The sequence below is a fragment of the Arachis ipaensis genome, chromosome B9 (assembly GCF_059453495.1).
Source record: "Arachis ipaensis isolate K30076 ecotype BB chromosome B9, ASM5945349v1, whole genome shotgun sequence".
NCBI lineage: Eukaryota > Viridiplantae > Streptophyta > Magnoliopsida > Fabales > Fabaceae > Arachis > Arachis ipaensis.
Genome location: NC_142444.1, coordinates 92214929 through 92219945, shown reverse-complemented (window position 1 = coordinate 92219945; position 5017 = coordinate 92214929). Strand labels below are relative to the sequence as shown.

Below are 5017 nucleotides of genomic sequence, written 5' to 3'. Positions count from 1 at the left end.
TTAGCCTTCTCTATTCGATACGGACCTTCCCATCTTGATCTCAACTTGCCTGGCATGAGCCTCAATCTAAATTTGTAAATAAGGACTAAGTCCCCAGGTTGGAACTCTTTCCTCTTGATGTGCTGATCATGTACAGCCTTCATCTTTTCCTTGTACAGCCTTGAGTTCTCATAAGCTTCTAGGCGAAGGCTTTCTAATTCATGCAGTTGCAACTTCCTTTCATCTCCGGCTTTCTCAAATCCCATGTTGCACTCCTTTACTTCCCAAAAGGCTTTGTGCTCTACTTCAACTGGGAGATGAAAGGCTTTTCCATAAACTAAGCGGAAGGGACTCATCCCAATGGGTGTCTTGTATGCTGTTCTGTATGCCCAAAGTGCATCTTGTAGCCTGGTGCTCCAAGCTCTTCTATAAGGTTTGACTATCTTCTGCAATATGCGCTTTATCTCTCTGTTAGATACCTCGGCTTGCCCATTAGTCTGAGGATGGTAGGCTGTTGCTACTTTATGAATTACCCCATGCTTCTTCAGTAATCCTGTTAGTCTCCTGTTACAAAAGTGGGTGCCTTGATCGCTGACGATTGCTCGTGGTGATCCAAAGCGACAAATAATGTGGTTTCTAACAAAGGACACAACAGTGTTAGTATCATCAGTACGGGTAGGAATTGCTTCCACCCATTTGGAAACGTAATCTACAGCTAACAATATATAAAAATAACCATTAGAATTTGGAAATGGACCCATGAAGTCGATCCCCCAAACATCAAAACTTTCACAGAAAAGCATAATTTGTTGAGGCATCCCATCCCTCTTGGATATATTACCAAATTTTTGGCATGGGAAACAAGATTTAAAAAATTCAGCAGCGTCTTTAAAAAGAGTAGGCCACCAGAATCCACAGTCTAAGATTTTTCTAGCTGTTCTTTGAGGGCCAAAATGTCCTCCACTCTCAGATGAGTGACAAGCCTCTAAGATGGACTGGAATTCTGATTGAGGCACATACCGTCTAATTACCTGGTCAGCGCCACATCTCCATAAATACGGGCCATCCCATATATAATATTTAGACTCGCTTTTTAGCTTGTCTCTTTGATGCTTAGTAAAGTTTGGAGGAAAGGTGCGGCTAACTAGATAATATGCTACAGGTGCATACCAAGGGACTACCTCAGATACTGCTTGCAGGTTATCAAATGGGAAATTATCAGCTATAGGAGTGGAATCATCTTTAATGTGCTCAATGCGACTCAAGTGGTCCGCCACTAATTTCTGGTTACCACTCCTATCCTTTATTTCTAAATAAAATTCTTGTAGTAGTAGTATCCAACGTATAAGCCTTGGTTTGGATTCCTTTTTAGCTAATAAATACTTTAGAGTTGCGTGCTCTGAATACACTACTACCTTCGTACCAAGTAAATAGGCTCGGAATTTATCCAGAGCAAAAACAATAGCAAGAAGCTCTTTCTCAGTAGTAGTGTAATTAGACTGAGCGGCGTCTAAAGTCTTAGACGCATAAGCAATGACAAAAGGATCCTTACCTTCACGCTGAGCCAGCGCTGCTCCTACTGCATAGTTGGAAGCATCGCACATGATCTCAAATGGCTGGCTCCAGTCAGGTCCTCTCACAATTGGAGCTTGAATCAGGGAAGTCTTCAGTTTATCAAACGCTTGTTTGCAATCCTCACTGAACTCGAACTCAATATCTTTCTGCAGTAATCTGGATAAGGGAAGTGCTACCTTACTAAAGTCCTTAATGAATCTCCGGTAAAAACCTGCATGGCCAAGGAACGAACGGACCTCCCTCACAGAGGAGGGGTAAGGCAAACTAGAAATAACATTCACCTTTGCTGGATCTACAGAAATGCCAGTATTAGACACAACATGTCCTAGTACAATACCTTGTCTTACCATAAAGTGACATTTTTCAAAATTCAATACATGGTTTGTACTTACACATCTATCTAATACTCTAGATAAACTATCCAAGAAAAGATTAAAGGAATCACCATAAACGCTAAAATCATCCATAAAAACCTCCATACAGTCCTCAATAAGATCAGAGAACAGACTCATCATGCACCTTTGGAAAGTAGCTGGTGCATTACACAAGCCAAAGGGCATTCTCTTATAAGCATAAGTCCCAAAAGGACATGTAAAAGTAGTCTTTTCCTGATCTTCAGGAGCTATATGAATATGGAGATAGCCTGTGTAACCATCTAAAAAGCAATAATATGATTTACTTCACAGGCGATCCAGCATTTGATCAATAAATGGAAGAGGATAGTGATCCTTACGAGTGGCCTGGTTTAGGCGCCTGTAATCAATGCAGACCCTTCAGGCGTTCTGTAATCTAGTTGCTAGGAGCTCTCCATGCTCATTTTTCACTGTAGTGACTCCAGACTTCTTGGGCACCACTTGTACTGGGCTTACCCATTCATTGTCTGAAATGGGGTATATGATATCTGCCTCCAGTAGTCTGGTCACTTCCTTTTTGACAACCTTTAAGATAGTGGGATTTAGTCTTCTCTGGGGTTGACGAACAGGCTTAGCTCCCTCTTCTAAAAATATTCTGTGCTCACAAACTTGAGGGTTGATGCTTACTATGTCTGCCTAATATTCTTGTGCCTCCTCAGCACCTTATGTAACTGCTCTTCTTGTTGAGAAGTGAGTTCCCGTGCAATGATAACTAGAAACTTCTGCTTGTCCTCAAGGTAAGCATATTTGAGGTATGGAGGGAGGGGTTTTAATTCTAACTTCTGCTCATGGTCAGGCTCTGGATTGTCTGGAGCTGGTGGCAATGGTAAAGTACCTTCATTGTCCTCAGAAAGTGTCCCCACACTCGGACCTTGTCCTATGTACTTCTCTTCAAACTCCTCCTGGTGAAATTCAGCCACAGTTTCATCTATGATGTCACACTGGAGGATAGAATGATCTTTCGGAGGGTGCTTCATAACTCCATTCAGATTGAAGCTTACTACTCGGCCGTCTATTTCAAAAGAGTATGTTCCTGAAAAAGCATCCAATTTGAACTTTGAGGTCTTCAGGAATGGTCTTCCGAGTAGGATTGATGATGGCTTCTTTGAGTCATTTTGGGGTATCTCCAGGATATAAAAGTCAATGGGAAATGTGAGCCCCGTAATGCCCACTAATACATCTTCAGCAACTCCAGCCACTGTAATAATGCTTTTATCTGCTAACACAAAACGAGCTGCCGACCTTTTTAAGGGAGGGAGCCTCAAAATATCATATATAGACAAAGGCATTATACTCACACATGCTCCTAAATCACACATGCAGTTAGAAAATACCACACCACCAATAGTATAATTAACAATACATGGACCTAGATCACTACACTTTTCAGGTATACCTCCCATTAAAGCAAATATAGAACTACCTAAAGGAATAGTTTCTAATTCATTAATTTTGTCTTTATGTATACATAAATCTTTTAGAAACTTTGCATATTTAGGTACCTGTTGAATAACATCAAAAAGGGGAACAGTTACCTCAACCTTTTTGAATATTTCTACCATTTTAGGATCAGGTTCCAATTGCTTCTTGGGCTTCCTTGCAAGTTGTGGAAATGGAATAGGAATGGCGTTTTCTACAGTGTCTGCGCCCTTTGGAGTTTCTTCCTGTGATTGAGCTTCTTCTTCTTCAGCCATGTCCTGTATGTCCTCTTCCTCCTCAACATCTTCTATTTCCACTACCTCTTCAGCTGAGGCGTGTTCTGGTGGGTTGGGCTTTTCCTGATTCCTCTCTTGCAATGTGGTTCCAGACCTTAGGGTGATGGCATTAATGCCACCCTTTGGATTGGGTAATGGTTGAGAGGGGATTCCACTAGAGCTCAAAGGCTGGTTATTGGGGTTATTCATTGATCCAATCTGTGAGACAAGAGCTTGCAATGTAGAGTTCAGACCATTTAGAGTAGAAGTAAGGTTGTTTTCCATGGGCTGTTGTCTCCGATCAATAGACTGTAGTAACTCGTCATTAAAAGAAGAAGAAGAAGGACAAGTGATCTGAGAGTTCTGCTGTTGGTTGTGCTGTGATCCTTGGAATTGCCTTAGGTGAGGTGCTCTGTAAGGCTGGTTCTGGTTCTGTTGCCTGTTGTTGTTATTATTCCACCTCTGATTTCCCTGATTGTCTCTGCCTCCTCTGTTATTGTTGTCCCTCCAGCCCTGGTTAGAATTATCTCTCCAACCTTGGTTCGAATTGTCCTGCCATCCATGGTTGTAGCTACCACCTTGATTGTATCCTTGATTGGGACGGTCATAGAAGTTATGAGTGGCTGCTACAGTGTTGTCTTCTTGCTGGAGCTGCGGACATTCATCAGTATAATGGCTATAATCAGCACAGATTCCGCACACTCTCTGTGGGACTAACTGTTGGCTTTGCTGTGGTGGAGAAGGTTAAGCTTGCTGAACTTGTTGTTGATCATTTCACAGATACTCTGAGTTAGAGCAGCAGTCTCCCTGCTAGAGGATACTTCTGCAACAGCTTTTGAACGGCCTTGTTTTTGCCTGTGATTCCGAGTAGATTCAGCTAAGTCGCTGATCAATTGCCATGCCTTATCAGTGGTCTTGTACTTTTTCATAGACCCATTGCTAGCACTTTCCAGTGTGGTCTTATCTTGGGGCCTCATGCCCTGTGTGACATAGCCGAGCAACACTATCTTGTCAATCATATGGTGGGGGCATGCTTCCAGAAGATTGTTGAAACGCTCCCAATATTCATAGAGAGTCTCGGATTCGTCCTGAACAATCATGGAAATGTCTTTCCTCAGTTTATCAGTAACTTCAGCTGGAAAGAATTTTTCCAAAAATTCTCTTCTAAGCGTATCCCAATCAGAAACAGTTGCTGCGGGTTGAGTGTAGTACCACTCTCTCGCCTTTCCCTCAAGAGAGAACGGGAAAGCTTTCAACAGAATAGAAGTTTCATCTGCACCATCACGCCTGACAGTAGAACAGGCTGCTTGGAAATCTTTCAGGTGCTTGATAGGCTCTTGAGCAGGTAAGCCATGA

At 42.3% G+C, this 5017-nt stretch overlaps 1 non-coding gene across 1 annotated transcript; it reads left to right on the top strand.

Moving 5' to 3' along the window:
- The first annotated feature begins 4674 nt into the window (after positions 1-4674).
- LOC148545464 (small nucleolar RNA R71) lies at positions 4675-4782 on the top strand. Its single transcript, XR_015901359.1, has one exon. It is a non-coding gene; the product is annotated as a small nucleolar RNA R71 (small nucleolar RNA).
- The last annotated feature ends 235 nt before the right edge of the window (positions 4783-5017 follow it).